Source organism: Heterodontus francisci, chromosome 18, assembly GCF_036365525.1.
Source record: "Heterodontus francisci isolate sHetFra1 chromosome 18, sHetFra1.hap1, whole genome shotgun sequence".
Taxonomy (NCBI): domain Eukaryota; kingdom Metazoa; phylum Chordata; class Chondrichthyes; order Heterodontiformes; family Heterodontidae; genus Heterodontus; species Heterodontus francisci.
In genome coordinates, this window is record NC_090388.1 from 76,597,698 (window position 1) to 76,619,925 (window position 22,228).

The 22,228-nt window shown below is 45.4% G+C and overlaps 1 long non-coding RNA gene across 1 annotated transcript in view; it reads left to right on the forward strand.

The window, feature by feature from the left end:
• The first annotated feature begins 5,344 nt into the window (after positions 1–5,344).
• The window catches only part of LOC137379736 (uncharacterized), a 44,074-nt gene continuing 27,190 nt past the window's right edge, over positions 5,345–22,228 (forward strand). The window contains exon 1 of the long non-coding RNA XR_010976898.1: positions 5,345–5,406. This is a non-coding gene — a long non-coding RNA (uncharacterized lncRNA). The remainder of the gene's footprint in view (positions 5,407–22,228) is intronic.

Sequence of the window (22,228 nt, forward strand, 5' to 3'; positions counted from 1 at the left end):
AGTTAGAGCTTATGATACTATTGTGGCGGACCCCCAGGTGGAAGGAATAGAACGTATCTGGTGGGATAATCAGACTGATACCCCAGACCCACAACATTCCTTAATTCCTTAATGATATTCCTTAATGCACAACTGGGTAGCCTGATGACTGGTGCACGACAGGGTGGGGGTATCCATGGTAGAATAGTAGGTCCTGGGTCTCCCTACATGTGTGGTGGCCATGGGTTTTGGATCAGATGGCTTCCTCACAATGAGTTTGGTGATCAGAATTTGCGAGAGGATTATAGACATCTTCCGACACATCACCTTCAAATGAACCAAGCCCTTGTCCGGGCTTTTGCTACTGCTGGTGTTGCAGGCTTTCCTCTGTCTGTGGGACAGCCTGTGCAGTGTCAAATTACACCCCTAGGCAATGTGAATCTTAACTCTATATATGCCATGTTTGGCAAGCCTGGTCTAAGCAACCAAGATGAAACACAATGGATTTTATACAACCTTGATAGACTTGACACTTTCTGCCAAGGCTGGAGTGCTGCACATTTACAGCAGCTCCTCTCCATGATGCTAAACTCTGATCTAGACCCCCAATCAATAGGTGCAACAACTAGATTCAACTTTAATAAAAGCAAAATACTGCGGATGCTGGAAATCTGAAACAAAAACAAGAAATGCTGGATTCACTCAGCAGGTCTGGCAGCATCTGTGGAAAGAGAAGCAGAGTTAACGTTTCGGGTCAGTGACCCGACTAGATTCAACTTTAAGCCCACCTCCTGACCGCAACTCAGGGTGGGCATGTTATGGGCTCAATCAAAGAAATCCTTCAAAATACAGTCAAATCAAATGGTTTGATAGCCGCCTATCGATTAGGCAAGGACCTTACACATGGAAACTGGGCAATTGTACACAGTTGTCTGGCTAACTAGTATCAGAATTCTGCACTTAAACTAGCCTGTGAAGGGGCATTATCTGCTTATCCTGATGACCAGCAGATGGGATAATGTTCAACGCATTATTCGCTCGAACCATACCTTGCTGGGTCTGCCCCATACTAAGCCTATGGTCCAATCGGATCCTAAGGTTAAAAATGATACAAAGAATCTCTGCTTCACACAGAGAGGTACAAGATAGGACCCGGGCTCCTTCTTGTTCCAGTCGCCCGCTGACTTGTTGCTTTGGGACCCCGGCCGGGCGCTCTTGTCGATCTGCACCGCCATCTCGCCAGGAGCGTGAGCGGCATACCTTCCCGGAACGGTGGGAACAGTCTGATACCAATCTCGTAGAGATAGCAGGGTCAGCTGGGATCCTTATCGGGATAAATTTTACACTGGCAGTGCCAATCATAGAGTAATCGGAGGATCCAGGGCTGACAGAGACCGAGATCAGAAAGACTCCCAAAAGGATCGGCATCCACCCCAAGGGGGTGATAGTCGTGACTCTAAGCCTTCTGATAGACTGCCTAAGGGATCAGGAAAGCATGAGACTCCGACGAGGGAGGGAAATCAGAAATCAAGGCAGGGCTGATAGTCAGGACTCAGAAGCATCTGACTCTCCACAATGACGGGCTAGCACCCAACCAGGGTCTCTTGAATTCCCCCATGCCCTGGTAACACTACCCACTGCTGAACTGGTACAGGCACTCTTTGATACAGGCGTTGATTACTCCATCATGGATCCTGTAATTATAAAAACTCAGTGGTCAGATTTGGGGAGCCCACTTTATCAGTTATCAGTCGGGAGATTCACACAGTGTAAGACACAGCTGATTGACTTTGATGAAATTCCTGTTACTATCTACGGAATCACAGTCACCCTGGAGGTGGGTTTAGTACCTGATTTAGTTTGCTCTCTTATTATAGGACAGCCTGATATTAAACACTTCCTTAAGATCACGTCCAGGCCTGTGGAGGCATCCACGGAACAGGATGACCAACCAACGTATATTCAGGCACAGCTAGACTGCTCCTGCTTAGAGGGAGGGGATAAGGGTCTCTTGGAGCAACTTCTAAACAAGTACTATCCTTATCTACAGCGTCATCCGAATCAATGTGGCAAGGTAGATATAGAGCCTCACTCTCTCAATGCAGGCTGGCACAAGCCCAGGAAACAGTGGCCTATTCAGGATCATAAAGGGAAATTAGATCAACTTGACACTATTAGGGATTTAGAGGAACAAGGTGTCCTAATAAAAATGCCTTCCAGAATGAATTCACCACTGTTTGGTGTCCCTAAACTTGATGGCAGATGGAGATTAGTGGTCGATTACACATCCCTTAATAAAGTGTCAGTGAAATGCCGTGAACAACAGATGCCCCTCTACATTGCTTTCATTGATCTCACCAAAGCCTTTGACCTCGTCAGCAGACGTGGTCTCTTCAGACTACTAGAAAAGATCGGATGTCCACCAAAGCTACTAAGTATCATCACCTCATTCCATGACAATATGAAAGGCACAATTCAACATGGTGGCTCCTCATCAGAGCCCTTTCCTATCCTGAGTGGTGTGAAACAGGGCTGTGTTCTCGCACCCACACTTTTTGGAATTTTCTTCTCACTGCTGCTTTCACATGCGTTCAAATCCTCTGAAGAAGGAATTTTCCTCCACACAAGATCAGGGGGCAGGTTGTTCAACCTTGCCCGTCTAAGAGCGAAGTCCAAAGTACGGAAAGTCCTCATCAGAGAACTCCTCTTTGCTGACGATGCTGCTTTAACATCTCACACTGAAGAATGCCTGCAGAGTCTCATCGACAGGTTTGCGTCTGCCTGCAATGAATTTGGCCTAACCATCAGCCTCAAGAAAACGAACATCATGGGGCAGGATGTCAGAAATGCTCCATCCATCAATATTGGCGACCACGCTCTGGAAGTGGTTCAAGAGTTCACCTACCTAGGCTCAACTATCACCAGTAACCTGTCTCTAGATGCAGAAATCAACAAGCGCATGGGTAAGGCTTCCACTGCTATGTTCAGACTGGCCAAGAGAGTGTGGGAAAATGGCGCACTGACACGGAACACAAAAGTCCGAGTGTATCAGGCCTGTGTCCTCAGTACCTTGCTCTACGGCAGCGAGGCCTGGACAACGTATGCCAGCCAAGAGCGACGTCTCAATTCATTCCATCTTCGCTGCCTTCGGAGAATACTTGGCATCAGGTGGCAGGACTATATTTCCAACACAGAAGTCCTTGAAGCGGCCAACATCCCCAGCTTATACACACTACTGAGTCAGCGGCGCTTGAGATGGCTTGGCCATGTGAGCCGCATGGAAGATGGCAGGATCCCCAAAGACACATTGTACAGCGAGCTCGCCACTGGTATCAGACCCACCGGCCGTCCATGTCTCCGTTATAAAGACGTCTGCAAACGCGACATGAAATCGTGTGACATTGATCACAAGTCGTGGGAGTCAGTTGCCAGCATTCGCCAGAGCTGGCGGGCAGCCATAAAGACAGGGCTAAATTGTGGCGAGTCGAAGAGACTTAGTAGTTGGCAGGAAAAAAGACAGAGGCGCAAGGGGAGAGCCAACTGTGCAACAGCCCCAACAAACAAATTTCTCTGCAGCACCTGTGGAAGAGCCTGTCACTCCAGAATTGGCCTTTATAGCCACTCCAGGCGCTGCTTCACAAACCACTGACCACCTCCAGGCGCGTATCCATTGTCTCTCGAGATAAGGAGGCCCAAAAGAGAAAAGAGATGAACACTGGAATGCGCTGCCTGAGAATGTGGTGGAGGCAGGTTCAACTGAAGCATTCAAAAGGGAATTAAACAGTTATATGAAAAGGAAGAATGTGCTGGATTACGGGGAGAAGGCAGGGGAGTGGAACTGAGGGAATTGCTCTTTCAGAGAGCCAGTGCAGACATGATGGGCTGAATGGCCTCCTTCAGCACTGCAACAATTCTGTGATTCTGTGATGACATATTGGTTTATATCTCATCTGAGAGACTGTACCTCTGATGATGCAGCACGTCCTCAGTTTGGAATTGTGTTCTTCCTTCTTTCCTTGTTCCCTCCTTCCCTTTGAGAGAAAGCTAGTACAATTGTTTGGACTCAAATAAGCGTCTGAGAATTTGTCTGGTATGAACTTGATTAAAGGAGATTTGTGGGGCTGTGCTCCTGCTTTGGTTTAGTCCCTACAAGGGGTTAAAGTCATAGAATCAGAGGGAATAAGTAGGCCGCCATCATTCCGGAAGTGCAGCTATCACTGAGTAATAGCTTAATTTTATGCCATACTACATAATATTACTTCCCTTCCCACAGACAGTACTATGTTGCTACCGTCCCTTTTATTCCATGAGCTACAAGTTTGCACACAAGTCTGTTGTGTGGCACTGTATCAAATGCCTTTTGAAAGTCCCTGTACACCATATCAACAGCATTGCCCTCATCAACCCTCTCTGTTACCTCCTCAAAAAAACTCCAGCAAGTTAGTTAAGCATAATTTTCCCATAAGAAATCCATGCTGGCTTTCCTTAATTAATTTGCATTTGTCCATGTGACTATTGATTTTGTCCCGAATTATCTTTTCTGGATGTTTTTCCACCACCAAAGTTAAACTGACTAGCCTGTAGTTGCTGGGCTTATCTTTACACACATTTTTGAACAGCGGTGTAACATTTGTAGTTCTCCAGTCCTCTGGCAACTCCCTTGAGTCTAAGGAAGACTGAAAAATTGTGGCCAGTGCCTCTGCGATTTCCACCCTCACTTCCCTCAGTATCCTTGGATGCATCTCATCCGGCCCTGGTGCTTTATCCACTTTAAGTTCAGACAGCCTATCTAATACATCCTCTTTATCAATTTTAAGTCCCTATAGTTTCTGACTTACATCCTCTTTCAACAACATCTTCCCTCTAAGGTGGACATAAAAAATCCCGTGACACTATTTCATGGAAGAACTGGGGAGTTAACTCTATTGTCCTGGCCAACATTTATCCCTCAATTAACATCACTAAAACAGATGACCTGTTCATTATCTCATAGTGTTTGTGGGAGCTTGCTGTGAGAAAATTGGCTGCCATGTTTCCTAAATTACGACAGTTGCTACACTTCAAAAGTAATTCATTGGCTGTAAAGCGTGTTGGGATGGTCTGAAGTTATGAAAGGTGTTATATAAATGCAAGCCTTTCTTTCTTAATATCAAATGTCATCGTGACATATCTTAATGTGTACATTACAATGACTGATATTTTGAGTAATACCTGCTTGTGTAATTATGGTAACAGATGTTCTTGTAACTGTTGGTGTATGGAAAAGAGGATGTGTAAGTAAGAAGCCTCAGTGGGTGTGGTTAAATAAAGGGGAAATTGGTAACTATATTTGGCACGATTATTCAAACGGTCGAGACACAGACATCCCGCGGTTACTGTTTTGCAAGGACAGCTTCTAGACTTTTGGGACACCATCACCTACATAAGGTGCATATTGCCACCAGATTGTTAGAACTATTTTGAGTGACAACTGTGCAGTGAAGCCATGTCTCTGTTGCTGGAGTGGTAACTATAAACTTTACGTTTGTCTTTTTAACCTTTGTGTTTTTTAGTGCTTCTCGGTATTTTGGCGCTGTTAAAGAAAAACTGCTGAAAAACAAACTGTTGCTGTCTGTTTGATTATCTGACATCCAGAAACTTAAGCCTCCTAACAGTGGAGTCAACATGGAACTACTGCTGTAGCCACACCAGCACTTATAAGAGCATTCAAATAAAAAACAGATAATACTGAGAACACACATACGTGCTTGGGAATGCAGCCTTTCAGAGGAGGTGAAACTGTCACCACTGAGCCAGTGGGTTGTGGATTCCAGTCCCACTCCAGAGACTTGAGCATATAATCTAGGCTGACACTACAATGCAGAACTGAAGGAGTGCTGCACTATCGAAAGTGCCGCCTTTCGGATGAGATGTTAAACCGTGGCCCGGTCATCTCATGTGGAGGCAAAAGATCCCATGGCACTATTTTGAAGAAAAGCAGGGTCCTGACCAACATTTATCCCTCAATCAATATCACTAAAACAGATGACCTGGTCATTATCATATTGTTGTTTGTGGGAGCTTGCTGCGCACAAATTGGTTGCCGTGATTCCTATATCTCAACAGTGACTATGCTTCAAAAGTACTTTATTAGCTGTAAAGCACTTTGGGAGATTCTGAAACCACAAAAGGTGCTATATAAATGCAAGTCCTTTCTCTTTCTTTCTTTAAACTGAGGACCTACTTGCCTGTTCAAATAGATACAAAAGGCCACATGCATTTTTCTTAAATGAGAAAAGTAATCCGTAAAGAAAAAGACTGGTTAATGTATTGAAACTCCACTAAACCCCGGATTATGAATTAACACCCAACACCTGTTTATCTCTGTACAGAAGCTATAGAGTAATTGGGGGCAATGTTACGCTGCAGGCCAGGTTGGGAGTTAAAAATAAATATTGGGTAACCTGACCCCAACTTGACTCCAACTCACCCACTTCTGATTTTAACAGAGGCGGGTCAGGGCGGGTGACCAATTTGCTCTCAGAAGGCAGGTCTAGTCCTTAAAATATTTTACGGAGACTGCGTGCCTCCATTTTATTTTAAGATATATGTCTAACACCCCGAGAAACTTGGAAGCTAAAGGGAGGCATGAAGGGCCTGCTTGTGGGCCAGGTGGAGGGTGGATTTCTCCCACTGGCCCAACAAGCTAACCTGGAAATCCCTCTTCCCGATGACCGACCCCCTCCTGATGCTAGATCCCTGCTGGGACCCGATGCCTCAGGCCTACCAACCAGTCTTCAATCTAGCTGGCCAGTAAGGGGAGATCTTTTTTCTATCTCAGGCGCTGCCGTTAAATTTGGCAGATCTCCAGGAAACCGGCACTTCTGGCTTTCCCAGCTGCTAAACCTTTCCGCCACCCCATACATTTCCCACATCCTTGTTATTATCAGGGCCATAAATTCTTACAGCACAGAAGAAGGACTGTTTTCCCTCCATAGCCCTGCAATTTTCATTTTCGTGTTTATCTAAACCCCTTTTGAAAGTTACTTTTGAATTTGCTTCCATCACTCTTTCAGGCAGCACATCCCAGATCATAACAGCTCACTGCTTAAAAATGTCTCAGCTGGTTCTTTTCGTAATGATTTTAAATCTGTGCCCTTTGGTTACTGCTCCTCCTATCAGTAGAGAACAGTGTTCACCCTTCTTACTGGAAACCCCTTCCTTGTTTTGAACACCTCCATTATTCTCCCATTAACCTTCCCTGCTCTAAGGCAAACAATACCGTAACCTGCTGTGAATTTGCAGCAATTTATGTTCCCATTTCCGATTTCCAGCTTTCTCAATTGGGGTTGTCTTGTCTTTTCTTGTACTTAATTAAGCTTTGAAAAGGCCTGAACAAAGAACAAAGGGGGGCACTAAAAAGGTCACATTCCTCTCTGGGCCACACTGGTTATCAGGAAATCTTAACTAGCATGATAAGCAAAGCGCAGTAGACAGAGGTGGGGAGGGGAAGATTTATTTACTTTTTAAAACTCTTTTGTATGGAACTCCTTAATGGTAGAAAAGGGAAAAATAATTGGAGTTGTCCAGATGACTTCTATTTATTTCAAGGTTGAGGCACTGAGTTGAAAGAAACAAAGATTCCTGTACTAGTAAAATATAGAACATAACAGTATTGAACAAGGGACTTCATTGAAAAGTGTTTTGTCTCTATCAGCTGGGTACAGCTAAGCTAGCTGTGACAGCTTATATCTCAGGATGTAAACTTATCTGTCGTCCTGTGTGTATTAATTGATCACTTGTTGAAACCACTGAAGTTGGATGCTGGTTTTGTGTGGAAGGTTTTGTAAATAAAGTGCAAAATAAGGTGTCACGGCAAGAAAATGAATATTTGAAATTACTGTATAGGATGTAATGGTAGAGAATGCTTTGACCAAGGCGTTGATCATGCGTGAGGTAATGTCTTAGTCTTAAAGAAAAGAGACATTGGAATTGGACAATAACACGCTAATAAACAGAAGTTGGGAAGGTGTGTGGGGAAGTCCATTGAAAAGAATTGCTTAGGTCAGAATACCTGAAGATGCTGGGGATATGGTTCAGAGGGACCGGGGCGTGTGCCAATATCTGGAAGGAGCATATAGCTGTGGTGAAACGGAAACTGGGCATATGGGAGGAATGCTCTCTATCCATTGTGGGCACCGCAGGGACTGGAGTGCATCATCGACACTGAGAATGGCATTTTAATTTGAGTTTTTTGTTTATCTGTTTTTTAATAAAGTTATTTTTAAAATATATAAATTCTTTCTTTTTCTTTTGGGCCTCCTTATCTCGAGAGACAATGGATACGCGCCTGGAGGTGGTCAGTGGTTTGTGAAGCAGCGCCTGGAGTGGCTATAAAGGCCAAATCTGGAGTGACAGGCTCTTCCACAGGTGCTGCAGAGAAATTTGTTTGTTGGGGCTGTTGCACAGTTGGCTCTCCCCTTGCGCCTCTGTCTTTTTTCCTGCCAACTACTAAGTCTCTTCGACTCGCCACAATTTAGCCCTGTCTTTATGGCTGCCCGCCAGCTCTGGCGAATGCTGGCAACTGACTCCCACGACTTGTGATCAATGTCACACGATTTCATGTCGCGTTTGCAGACGTCTTTATAACGGAGACGTGGACGGCCGGTGGGTCTGATACCAGTGGCGAGCTCGCTGTACAATGTGTCTTTGGGGATCCTGCCATCTTCCATGCGGCTCACATGGCCAATATATATATATAAAGGGGGCCTGAGGAATAAAGGCCCCATCAACAAAAAAACCCAAAAAGAAACAAAAAAAAAAGGCTCAATGGGGAAAGACCACTGTGTAAGGTCCTCCCACCAAAGTGAACTGAGGGGCTGGACCCATGGGAAACCCCTCGGGCTGTATACACCAGATATGGTTTTGCTGTAAAATGTACATGGCATGTAAAATGGAATGGAAGGGGTGTGAGGCAATTCACTCCTGTATTGAAGAAAACTGATTTCCTTTGCACTTTTTGGAATGTCAACTCGGTGCTGTTTTGAACTGTTTTGCAATGTATTTTTTTTCGGATTTTTATGAATAAAGTATATTTTAGAAAAAAAATGTTCTCTGATGACTTATCCATCCATTCCCAACTAGGTGGGGGTGGGACAGTGATAGAGAAAGCAACTGAGATTCCTGGGTTGAAGGTAGGGGAATATTCTAGGCAGGTTTCAAGCTCCTCAGTACTATCGAGCAAAGGATTGTGTGAGAATGCTGAGGCTATTTTATTTTTCCCAAAAATATACATTATTCATAAAATCTGTAAAATACATTACATAACAGTTCAAATCTGACATTACATAAAATACAATGCAGATCAGTTTCTGTACATGAGGTACCTCGCTACACTTGCCATTACAGGTTATACTTACAATGTACATTTACATTTCCTGTCAGACATTCCGTGGTGCATACAACCCAAGAGGTTTAACACAGTTTTCAGCCCCTCAGTATACTATGGTGGGAGGGCCTTAGACTCTGCCCTTTCCCAATTGAGCCTCTGTGGCGGCTGCCCTAAACTTTAGTGCGTCCCACAGCATGTAGTCCTGGACCTTGAAATATGTCAGTCTGCAATACTCGGTCATCGACAGCTCTTTGCACTGGAAGACCAGCAAATATCTGACAAAAATGTGTCTTTCACCGAGTTGATGGTCCTCCGGCAGCAGTTGACCTTTATCTCGGTGTGCGCCCTGGGAACAGCCTGTAATTGTGCATTACAGAGCTGCTCGGGATGAACTTCGACAAAAAAACATGAAATTTCTTTCCAGATCTGATTTGCAAAGGCACATTGCAGAAGGAATGGGTGACGGTCTCGTCCCCACCACAGCCACATCGAGGGCAGTGTGCGGAGGCGGTGAAACTCCGGGTGTGCAGGAAGGATCTGAAGAGGCAGGCCTTTCTCACCCACATCAAAGCCATGTTTTGGTGCTTGTTTGAAAGTTCTGGTGATGAGGCATTCTGCCAAATGAGTTTGAAAGTCTGCTCGGGGAGCCATCCGACAGGATCCACCATCTCCTTTTCCCGCAGGGCCTCAAGAACATTACATGTGGACCGTCGCCTGATGGACTTGTGGTCAAAGGTGTTTTTCTGTACAAATTTTTCCAGCTGGGACAGGTGGTATGGTGAATTCCAAGGCAACGTGGCCAGATGCATCCTTCGCAACACCAGGGTCAAATAGAACCTCAGCACATAGAGACACCTGCTCCGCAGGTCTATGCACAGCTTGATGCAGCCGCACACAAAGGTGGCCAAATGGATGAGGGTGACGTTGGGTATGTTTTTGCACCTTTATCTAGAGATTTGTACACTGTGTCCCTGCAGCCACAGTCCATTTTTAATCTCCAGATAAAGCGGGAAATGGCTCAGGTGATCGCCATGGCGTAGGAGCGGGTTATGGCCAGACCTGCACCACGTACAGCAACACCAAGAGTGCCTCACACCTGATGACCAGGTTCTTACCCACAATGGATAGAGAGCATCGCTCCCACATGCCCAGTTTCCGTTTCACCACGATTATATGCTCCTTCCAGGTTTTGGCACTCGCCCTCGTCCCTCTGAACCATATCCCCAGCGCCTTCAGGTATTCTGACCTGATGGTGAAGGGAACAAAGGATTGGTTGGCCCAGTTCCTAAACAACATGGCCTCGCTCTTGCTGCGATTTACTTTGGTTGCTGAGTCAGTTCGAACTGGTCACAGACGCTCATCAGTCTGCAAACGGACAGTGGATCCGAGCAGAAGACAGCGACGTCGTCCATTTACAGGGAGGCTTTGACCCACATGCCTCTGCTGCCTGGGATTGTCACCCCTCTTATGCCTACATCCTTCCTGATGGACTCAGCAAAAGGTTCGATACAGCAAACAAACAAGACAGGGGAGAGAGGATAGCCCTGCCTGACTCCAGAATCGATTGGAAAACTTGGATGTTAAAGCTAACAAGATCGGACTTGGCTGGAATGCCTTCACAGTCGAATAGCAGTGATGGTCTCAGCTCACACATGAAGAACCTCCTGCTCGTGGAAACATTTTGCTCTTGCTCTTGTTTAGATTCTTGACTTATCCGGTGTCAACTGTCACTGCTCACTTTCAGTTAGACAGCAATTCTGTTTAAATCTGGAATCCAGGTGGTCAGAAATGTACTCACAACCAATCCTCCCTATCTGATCACGTGCCAACTCTTTGCCTTTCCAATGTTTTCCTTCCTCCCCTGAAGGCACTTGGACCTGGAGCCTCTCTGGTCTGCAGCACACTATGCATGTAGTTCTTTTTCTCCTCTTCACCGCCCCCCCTCCCCCAGTATAAATGGAGTCAATGCAGAGCCACTCCCGTCGCCTTCCCCTGCAACCCCCTCCCCCCCGCACCGCCAAACCCCTGCAGAATCCCATGCAATTCAGCAGCGGTTGCAGAAGGAACCATAAATAGAAAGAAGGAAGAGAAAGGACTTGCATTTATATAAAGCCTTTCAGAACTTCAGGACCCCCACAAAGAGCTTTACAGCCAATACTTTTGAAGTATTGTCACGGTTGTGATGTAGGGAACACCGCAGGCAATTTGCGCACAGCAAGCTCCCACAAACAGCAATGAGATAATGACCAAATAATCTATTTTAGTTGTCTATTTTAGATTTTAGTTTAGAGGAATGAATATTGGCTAGGACACCACAAAGAACTCCTCTACTCTTCTTCGTATAGCATCATTTTACATCCACCTGAGAGGGCAGATGGGTCCTCAGTTTAACGACTCATCTTAAAGAAGGCACCTTCAACAATGCAGCATTCCCTCAGTACTACACTGGAGTGTCACCCTGGATTATGTACTCACATTTCTGTAGTGGGGCTTGAACCCACATAGACCGCAACATCACTCCTTCTTGGGGTTTCTCAAATATTTGCCAGGCTCTTCCTTGCTTGATCAGATAGAAAGAAGTGTAGGCCTATGTTTCAGGGTGGTTTTCAACCATCTTCTGTTGATGTTATTTAGACCAATTTTAACCATCATTGTAAATATCTGTTCTCTTACTCATCTATCTATTTCCTAGGAATGTCAATAGCTCACATAACAACCTGATAAGGGATTCCTGACACTTTTCCTAACAAAAAAGAAATGTGACTCATTTGTCATTCTCTCTTAATTCCCCTATTTACATGATGTGCAGGTTAATTAAATTGGATCCAAGATAGACTAATCAGAATATGTACTTAATGATGAGGGACGAAGAACTGGGCAAGAGAAAATGGATTTAGGTGCCCTGTACATTAATCATTAAAAGCTACTAGATAATTAAAAATTGGCCATGTGTTTGGTAATGAAGAAGAAAGCTGTAGACTGCAGGAAGATGCCAATGCTCTAGTCAAGTGGGCTGAACAGTGGCAAATGAGTTCAATCCAGAGTAAGTGTAAGGTAATGCATTTGGGAAGGCTAACAAGGCAAAGGAATACACAATAAATGGTAGGATACTGAGAAGTGTAGAGGAACAGAGGGACCTTGGAGTGAATGCAGATCCCTGAAGGTGGCTGGACAAGTTAGATAATGTTGTCAAGAAGGCATACGGGATACTTGCCTTAATTAGTTGAGGCATAGAATATAAAAATTGGGAGGTTATGCTGAACTGTATAAAACACTAGTTAGGTCATTGCTGGAGTACTGCGTGCAGCTCTGGTCACTGCACTATAGGAAAGATGTGATTACACGAGAGAGGATGAAGAGGAGGTTTATGAGAACATTGCCTGGATTGGAGAATGTTAGTTATGAGGAAAGGTTGGTTAGGCTAGGGTTGTTTTCTTTGGAATAGTGGAGGTTGAGGGGAGACCTAATTGAAATGTATAAAATTATGAGGGGTCTAGTTAGAAAGGATAGGAAGGCCCTATTCCCATTGGTTGAGGAGTCCATAACCAGGAGCATTGATTTAGGGGAAGAGATAAGGGATTCAAGGGGAAATACATTCATCCAGAGAGTTGTAGGGGTTTGGAACTCACTGCCTGAAAGCGTGGTAGAGGCCAAAATCCCATAACATTTGAAAGGTACTTGGATATGCACTTGAAATACCGTAACCTACGAGGCCATAGACCAAGAGCTGGAAAGTGGGATTAGGTGGGATGCCTACTTGTTGGCCAGTGTGGACACGATGGGTCAAATGGCCTCCTTCCCTGCTGTAAATTTATATGATTCCATGTGTTTTTTTCCTTATTCTTTCACAGGATGTGAGCATCGCTGGCTAGACCAGCATTTATTGCCCATCTCTAATTGCCCTTGAGAAGGTGGTGGTGAGCCACACAAGCTAATGGAATGTGGCCCTTAACTCAAGGGGGTTCAAATATAAAGGGGAGGAAGTTACGCTTCAGTTGTACAGGGCCTTGGATGTATTCCACCTGGAGTACTGCATTCAGCACCACACCTCAGGAGGTCTATATTGCCCTTGCAGGGGGTGCAATGCAGATTTGCCAGAATGATGTTGAGGTTTTGGTAACTTCAATGGTGGGAGGCTTAATATTCTGGATCTTGGGTAATCAAACTCACAGGAACAAATTGTCTTTAATGACTTTTATTAATGGCAGTAATGCGATGGAATATAGGTATAATAGGCTGAGTTAAGTAGAATTTGGAAATAGTGTATTATGTCTTTTAGAGTTAGGGATTGAATGACTGGTCAGCTTTTAGAACTCACTGACATTCCCCTTTAAGAAGGTAGAAAATTTCAAGGTCCCTGTTATGAACCAGAAAAAAGTTGGGAAATCCATCTGTGTCTCTGTTGTCAGGGGCTTGGAAGATAAACACACACATTGAAATATCCTTTCAGTAAGAGGTAGCAATAAACTTAATTGGTTTGTGCAGACAGTTTGGCTGCGGAGATTGCTTTGGGGTGCCATGGATAGGGCAATTATATATAATGAAACAATAAATGAAATGGACTAACAGGAACAAGAGAGGTTAAGTAAACACAGTTATAAACATTTTGACCAGATAAATGCTCACAACTTCAAAAGAAAAGGAGGTCCAGTCAAAAATTAAGTAGAAATGGTAATTAAAGATATGGATTTTAAAAGGAAGCAAAACACTCATAGGAAGGTCACATTTAAATGCTAAAAGTCAGATGACACATCAAAAACAGTATAAACATGAGAGGTTTTTGAAGCAATGATTAGAAGTGTTGAATCCTCAAACAATGCTTCTCAACTAAGAGAAAGGTAAAAAGTTTACTTTAAATTTTGATGGATATTCTGGATATTCTAAGATATTTTGCTGTAGCATTAGCAAGGTTAAACTTTTGGATTCTATTTTAGAAATAATATTATGTGGTACATCTTTTAGTAATATTTGATATTGTGATATACTTATACACTTAGAAGTGTATTGTATGTTAAATTCTTTAATAAATCTATAAAAGTTAATAAGTCATCTCATGTAGCATTCTGTATACAATTACAAAGAACCCCCTCTCTGTGTTTCTTTACGTGAGAGATACGTATTGAAGAGAGTTCCCAGACCCTTATAATAGGCTATCCGAAAGATGGTAATATACTCTGTTGGTTTTCTTTCTTTGAGGGAAAGCTAGTACGATTCTTTGGACTCAAATAAATGTCTGTGAGAATTTGTCTGGTTTGAACTTGATTAAGAGATTCATAGGGATGTACTCCTGATTTGGTTTAGTCCCTATAAGGGGTTAAAATCATAAACCACTTCAGTAAAATGCAATGTGGCACTCCAAAGCACAAAGTCAAGTTCAAAGCTTAAAAATTAAAACATAAAGGTTATAGTTATTGCTCAGGAACTGAGGCATGGGCTTTATTGCACAGTGTCTCTGGAGTCTGTTCTAATTATCTAGAGGTGATGTGCACCTTATTTATATAGGTAACTTTGTACAAGAGTCCAGCAGCTGCCCTTGCACAATCGTGGTCATGGGATGAATTGATTCCTTTTAAATATAATGACCATTTTCCCATTTGCTGTCAAGCTACTGGGGACCATAACCACACACAGCTCTTTTCTACATACTAAGGATGAGGAGGCGCTGCTCAAGGTCTCTATGCTTCCTTCAGCACCTGGTACTGGAATCTTAGCCACTATTACTTACTTCTACCCTGATTTACACAGGGGAATAAATGGAGCAATTGGTGTTTGCTGGGTTTGTACTCCTCTCTAGTGCTCTGCTGTGAAGTTTCAATTCAATTTCAAGAAAGAACTTCAAACCCACCTCCCCCTCCCCCCACCCCATTAACCTATGTGCTATGTTATTTTAGTCTGAGTTAATTAAAATCCATATTACAATAATAGCTGGGGATTAAAATCTGTCAGTTACGGTATTTATTAAACCACCTCGTTTATAAGACCAGCTTATCCCATGTTGACGTGTGTTTGGGTTACTCAGGAACAGAAGGAGACAGAGACGAGACTTCATCTCATTTCTAAGTTTATTCGTAATCATTTTAATACATTTGGCACAACATTACATGTGACCTTCGAATAGCTATCCTATGACAGACACTGGATCTTTCTGCCAGAACGGTCTATCGGCCTTTCTTACCCTCTGTTCAGGTATTGCAGAATCGACTGTTTAACTGCTGTCACCTGCTCCCCTTGCCCAATGACTGCCATTTCACCTATTTTCCTCAATTGTTTTACTTGTGCTCTGCCAGTTTTCTTCCTTATCTCATCTTTAAACATTTCCAAAGATAGTTTTTTTCACTTCTCACCATCCTCAAGGTCACTTTGCTTATTATTTTTCAGTGGTTCATTATTTTTATCTCACTGGAGCCATTACAACTGAAATATTCTTGTTTTGCTGGCATGGGAATCTGAACTTTTCCCATGTAATTTCATTTGGCGTGGGAACTTAACCCTTTTCATGCAGTTCAATTTTGCAGCACCTTAATTATAGTTAACATAGCACAGTGATTCATCATAAAGATGCATATGTAAAGATATAAAACAGGAATGCCTCTGGGGTTTGTTGAATTGCTCAGCCGTGCACCTTAAACCAATGGAACTGGGACTGAAGAAAAACATTTGAAACAAAAGGAAAGAAGGAATTGCAATATCCAAATGGCCCTAAACTGCAATTGTTACAACAAAGGTAGTCGATAGGCCTCCCAGATGATTATACTCTTCCAATCTTAGAATTTGCAATCTTGGATGCTTTTTGTAATGTTGGAATTCAATCCTGAGGCAGATTTACATTTGGTGCTTCTGTATGGCAGGACACATAGAATCATATGAACAGGTGTAGGCCATTCAGCCCTTCAGGCCTGTTCCACCATTCAATGAGATAACAGCTGATCTATATCCTCACTCTGTTTACCTGCCCTGGTTCCATGTCCCATAATACCCTTGGCTAGCAAAAATCTGTTGATATCAGATGTAAAATTATTAATTGAGTAAGCATCTACTGCTTTTTGTGGGAGTGGGTTCCACACTTCTACCATGCTTTGCATGTTAGGAATGTTTCATAATTTCTCCTCTGAGTGACCTAGCTTGATTTTAAGGTCATGACCTTAGACAGCCGCCCCATCCCTTTCCCTGCCCCAAACCCAACCCAACCAGTGGAAAGAGTTTTTCTCTTTCTACTTACCTGGAAGAGGAGAAATCATGATCAAAAAAAATGTTCTCAGGGAGAGACCATAATCAGTGGCCTTTGATCCTGTTCTAGGTAGGTTTTGAGTAAAATGGCTGTAAACAATTCTAGAGCTTTAAGCCTGGGAGTGTGTAACATCGTTCGGGTGCTGGCGAAGGATAAGGAAGGAGGTGCACCTGTTGACTGTACCTTCTTCATTAAGGAAATCCTTATTAATTGTTGTAGATTCCAAACCGCAGACATCTTCTGCCTGCAGGACTTCCCCAGCAGTGGATATTTTGACGTGACGTTCAAGAATGTGACGGATGCATCAAGTTCCTGAAGGTGTTCAAGGAGAAGGGAAACCAGGCACTGCTGTCGATCCTCACAGTGGAGTCACTCTTCACGCTGCCGTCGCAACGTGACCGGGTGGTGACAATCTACCTCTGTAACCCCCATGTTCCTGTCGTGGATGTACTCACCTTCCTCGCCAGGTACGTCGAGGTGGCCGGCAGCAGCACTGATGTCAAGGACCCTTTGGGATTTGGATCAGCAAGCGCAGGTCAAGGTCACCTTGAAGGTCGATGCCAATGGAGCCATCATCCATCCTCCCTCCAGCTTTGCTATCGGAGGAAGTCGAGGCTTCTTGGTCTATGCGGAGCAGCCCAGAGTTTGTAGGACCTATGGCAAATCTGGTCACGTGGCAGCTAACTGTAGCACAGTCGTCTGCAAGAACTGCAAGAAGGAAGGCCATCAGATCAAGGAATGTAAACAGTAAGCGCTGCAACCTATGCGGTGAGGCAGGCCACCTCTACAAAACCTGCCCCAAAGGCTGCCTCAGTTATGCTCAGACGGCAAGGTCCAAGGAAAAGCCGGGAGAAGGAACAGTGAACGCGTCTGGTGCTGGGATGGAGACAAGCAATCCTCCCGCAGCGAGGAAAGTCTATTTGAGAAGGAGAAGAAAGGGGAGGGAGCTGAAACCAGCGACCCAACACCTACCCCATGCCTGGAAACCCCCTCCTCTACAGTCAGAATCAATGGAGGAGGAGGCAGCAGATGGACAAACTGGTCAGTGGCAAGTGGTACAAAGGAAAACCACAAAGAATAAATCTCTAAAAAAGGAACAGGCCACCACCCAAACCAGTGGCAAGAGGAGGCTACTGTCTAAGACAGACTATGGCAGCTCCTCCTCATTGGATGAGGAAGGGCTGGAACGACAGCACCTGCAAAAGAAGCGGCAGAACTCAAAGGAGCTGGAAGATAAAGCTCCCCAGCTCTGGGGCACTGGAAGCTGTGATGAGTTCAGCACACCCCAAACCCAAAGCGCCGAACCCAGCGAGATGTCCAGCACATCCCAGTCCGGGACACCGAGAGTAACAAAGCTTCTGGCATACTCCAGCTCCAGGAAGCCAGGAGCAGTGATGTCTTCGAGGAGGAACAGAGGGGAAAGACACCAACAACAGAGGACAGCCCAAGCCTTGATGCCTACAAGACCCCCCAGATGTCACCCTAGCACAACAAACCCCCCCATGAGAAACCAGAAGGGGTTTCTGAGACCAACGAATGTGAAACAGGTTGTGTACACTATGGGTATGCAGGAATATACCCAAGGACTGGGACTAGCAAGGACAACTGGTGTGGGAAGCAACATCTTCTTTGGCCTCCTTATCTCGAGAGACAATGGGTAAGCGCCTGGAGGTGGTCAGTGGTGTGTGGAGCAGCGCCTGGAGTGGCTATAAAGGCCAATTCTAGAGTGACAGGCTCTTTCACAGGTGCTGCAGAAAAATTTGTTCGTCGGGGCTGTTACACAGTTGGCTCACCCCTTGCGCGTTTGTCTTTTTCCCTGCCAACTGCTAAGTCTCTTCGACTTGCCACACTTTAGCCCCGCCTTTATGGCTGCCCGTCAGTTCTGGCGATCGCTGGCAACTGACTCCCACGACTTGTGAACAATGTCACAGGACTTCATGTCGCGTTTGCAGACGTCTTTAAAGCAGAGACATGGACGGCCAGTGGGTCTGATACCAGTGGCGAGCTCACTGTACAATGTGTCTTTGGGGATCCTGCCATCTTCCATGCGGCTCACATGGCCAAGCCATCTCAAGCGCCGCTGACTCAGTAGTGTGTATAAGCTGGGGATGTTGGCCGCCTCGAGGACTTCTGTGTTGGAGATATGGTCCTGCCACCTGATACTTGGCATCAGGTGGCAGGACCATATCTCCAAGTATTCTCCGGAGGCAGCGAAGATGGAATGAATTGAGACGTCGCTCTTGGCTGACATACGTTGTCCAGGCCTTGCTGCCATCGAGCAAGGTACTGAGGACACAGGCTTGATACACTCGGACTTTTGTGTTCCGTGTCAGTGCGCCATTTTCCCACACTTTCTTGGCCAGTCTGGACATAGCAGTGGAAGCCTTTCCCATGCGCTTGTTGATCTCTGCATCTAGAGACAGGTTACTGGTGATAGTTGAGCCTAGGTAGGTGAACTCTTGAACCACTTCCAGAGCATGGTTGCCGATATTGATGGATGGAGCATTTCTGACGTCCTGCCCCATGATGTTCGTTTTCTTGAGGCTGATGGTTAGGCCAAATTCATTGCAGGCAGCCGCAAACCTGTCGATGAGACACTGCAGGCACTCTTCAGTATGAGATGTTAAAGCAGCATCGTCAGCAAAGAGGAGTTCCCTGATGAGGACTTTCCGTACTTTGGACTTCGCTCTTAGACGGGCAAGGTTGGACAACCTGCCCCCTGATCTTGTGTGGAGGAAAATTCCTTCTTCAGAAGACTTGAACGCATGTGAAAGCAGCAGGGAGAAGAAAATCCCAAAAAGTGTAGGTGCGAGAACATAGCCCTGTTTCACACCACTCAGGATAGGAAAGGAGTCTGATGAGGTGCCGCCATGTTGAATTGTGCCTTTCATATTGTCATGGAATGAGGTGATGATACTTAGTAGCTTTGGTGGGCATCCAATCTTTTCTAGTAGTCTGAAGAGACCACGTCTGCTGACGAGGTCAAAGGCTTTGGTGAGATCAATGAAAGCATCTGTTGTTCGCGGCATTTCTCCTGTATCTGACGAAGGGAGGACAGCATGTCAACGGTCGATCTCTCTGCACGAAATCCACACTGTGCCTCAGGGTAGACGCGCTCGGCCAGCTTCTGGAGCCTTTTTAGAGCGACTCGAGCAAAGACTTTCCCCACTATGCTGAGCAGGGAGATTCCACGGTAGTTGTTGCAGTCACCGCGGTCACCTTTGTTTTTATAGAGGGTGATGATATTGGCATCGCGCATGTCCTGGGGTACTGCTCCCTCGTCCCAGCACAGGCAGTTCATGTAGTGCTGAGAGTATAGCAGGCTTGGCACTCTTGATTATTTCAGGGTTAATGCTGTCCTTTCCAGGGGCTTTTCCGCCGGCTAGAGAATCAATGGCATCACTGAGTTCCGATTTTGTTGGCTGTATGTCCAGCTCATCCATGACTGGTAGAGGCTGGGCTGCATTGAGAGCAGTCTCAGTGACAACAGTGGGAAGCAACAACTAACTTAAAAATGGGTATAAACAGGCGGCACAGTGGCGCAGTGGTTAGCACCGCAGCCTCACAGCTCCAGCGACCCTGGTTCAATTCTGGGTACTGCATGCGTGGAGTTTGCAAGTTCTCCCTGTGTCTGCGTGGGTTTTTGCCGGGTACTCCGGTTTCCTCCCACCACCAAAAGACTTGCAGGTTGATAGGTAAATTGGCCATTAGCAATTGCCCCTAGTCTTGGTAGGTGGTAGGGGAATATAGGGACAGATGGGGATGTGGTAGGAATATGGGATTAGTGTAGGATTAGTATAAATGGGAGGTTGATGGTCGGCACAGACTCGGTGGGCCGAAGGGCCTGTTTCAGTGCTGTATCTCCAAATAAAAATAAATAAATAAAGATTGCTTCAATTAACTTGCATTGCCTTAAATCCATTACGCGATGTGTTTCGATCTTGGATTACCTCGCCAAGGTCAAAGCCGACCTGCTGTTGCTGCAGGAGTGTGGAATACCACACCTCAGCACCTAGAGGCAATGGTCGTGATGGTGGTCGCACGGGCCATCGATCTGGTCAGGGGGAAATGATTTCCGTTCCTCCAGCCTGGGTATTCTGCTGCGGGGAGGCAACTTCATCATCTCTTTTTTAAAATTCTATCATGGGATGTGGATGTCGTTGATAAGGCCAGCATGTGTTTTTATTTATTTAGTCGTGGGATGCGGTAATCGCTGGCTATGCCAGCATTTATTGCCCATCCCTAATTGCCCTTGAGAAGGTGGTGGTGAGCTGCCTTCTTGAACCGCTGCAGTCCTTGGGGTGTAAGTACACCGACAGTGCTGGTAGGAAGGGAGTTCCAGGAATTTGACCCAGCGACATAGTTCCATGTCAGGATGGTGTGTGGCTTGGAGGGGAACTTGCAGGTGGTGGTGTTTCCACGCATCTGCTGCCCTTGTCCTTCTAAGTGGTAGAAGTCGTGGGTTTGAAAGATGCTGTCGAAGGAGCCTTGGTGAGTTGCTACAGTGCATTTTGTAGATGGTACACATTGCTGCCATTGTGCATCAGTGCTGAAGGGAGTGAGTATTGAAGGTGGTGGATGGGGTGCCAATAAACAGGGTTGCTTTGTCTTGGATGGTGTTGAGCTTCTTGAGTGTTGTTGGAGTTGCACTCATCCAGGCAAGTGGATAGTATTCCATGACATTCCTGACTTGCGCCTTGTAGATGGTGGACAGGGATTGGGTATAGAGGAGGTGAGTTACTCGCCTCAGATTTCCCAGCCTCTGACCTGCTCTTCTAGCCACAGCATTTACGTGGCTGGTCCAGTTCAGTCTCTGGTCAATGGTAACCCCTAGGATGTTGATAATGGGGGTTTCTGCGACAGTAATGCCATTGAACATCAAGGGGAGATGGTTAATTTCTCTCTTATTTGAGATGGTCATTTTCTGGCACTTGTGTGGTGTGAATGTTACTTGCCACTTATCAGCCCAAGCCTGGATGTTTTCCAGGTCTTGCTGCACATGGACATGGGCTGCTTCAGTATCTGAGGAGTTGTGAATGGTGCTGAACACTGTGCAATCATCAGTGAACATCCCCACTTCTGACTTTATGATTTGAAGGAAGGTCATTGATGAAGCAGCTGAAGATGGTTGGGCCTAGGACATTACTCTGAGGAACTCCTGCAGTGATGTCCTGGAGCGGAGATGAGCAACTGCCAAAAACCACAACCATCTTCCTTTGCGCTCGGTATGGGTCCAACCAGTGGAGAGTTGTCCACCTGATTCCCATTGACTTCAGTTTTGCTAGGGCTCCTTGATGCCATACTTGGTCAAACGCTGCCTTGATGTCAAGGGCAGTCACTCTCACCTCACCTCTTGAGTTCAGCATTTTTGTCCATGTTTGGACCAAGGCTGTAATGCGGTCAGGAGCTGAGTGGCCCTGGCGGAACCCAAACTGAGCGTCAGTGAGCAGGTTATTCCTGAGCAACTGCCATTTGGTAGCACTGTCGATGACCCCTTCCATCACTTTGCTGATGATTGAGAGTGGACTGATAGGGCAGTAATTGGCTGGGTTTGATTTGTCCTGCTCTTTGTGCATAGGACATACCTGGGCAATTTTTCACATTTCTGGATAGATGCCAGTGTTGTAGCTATACTGGAACAGCTTGGCTAG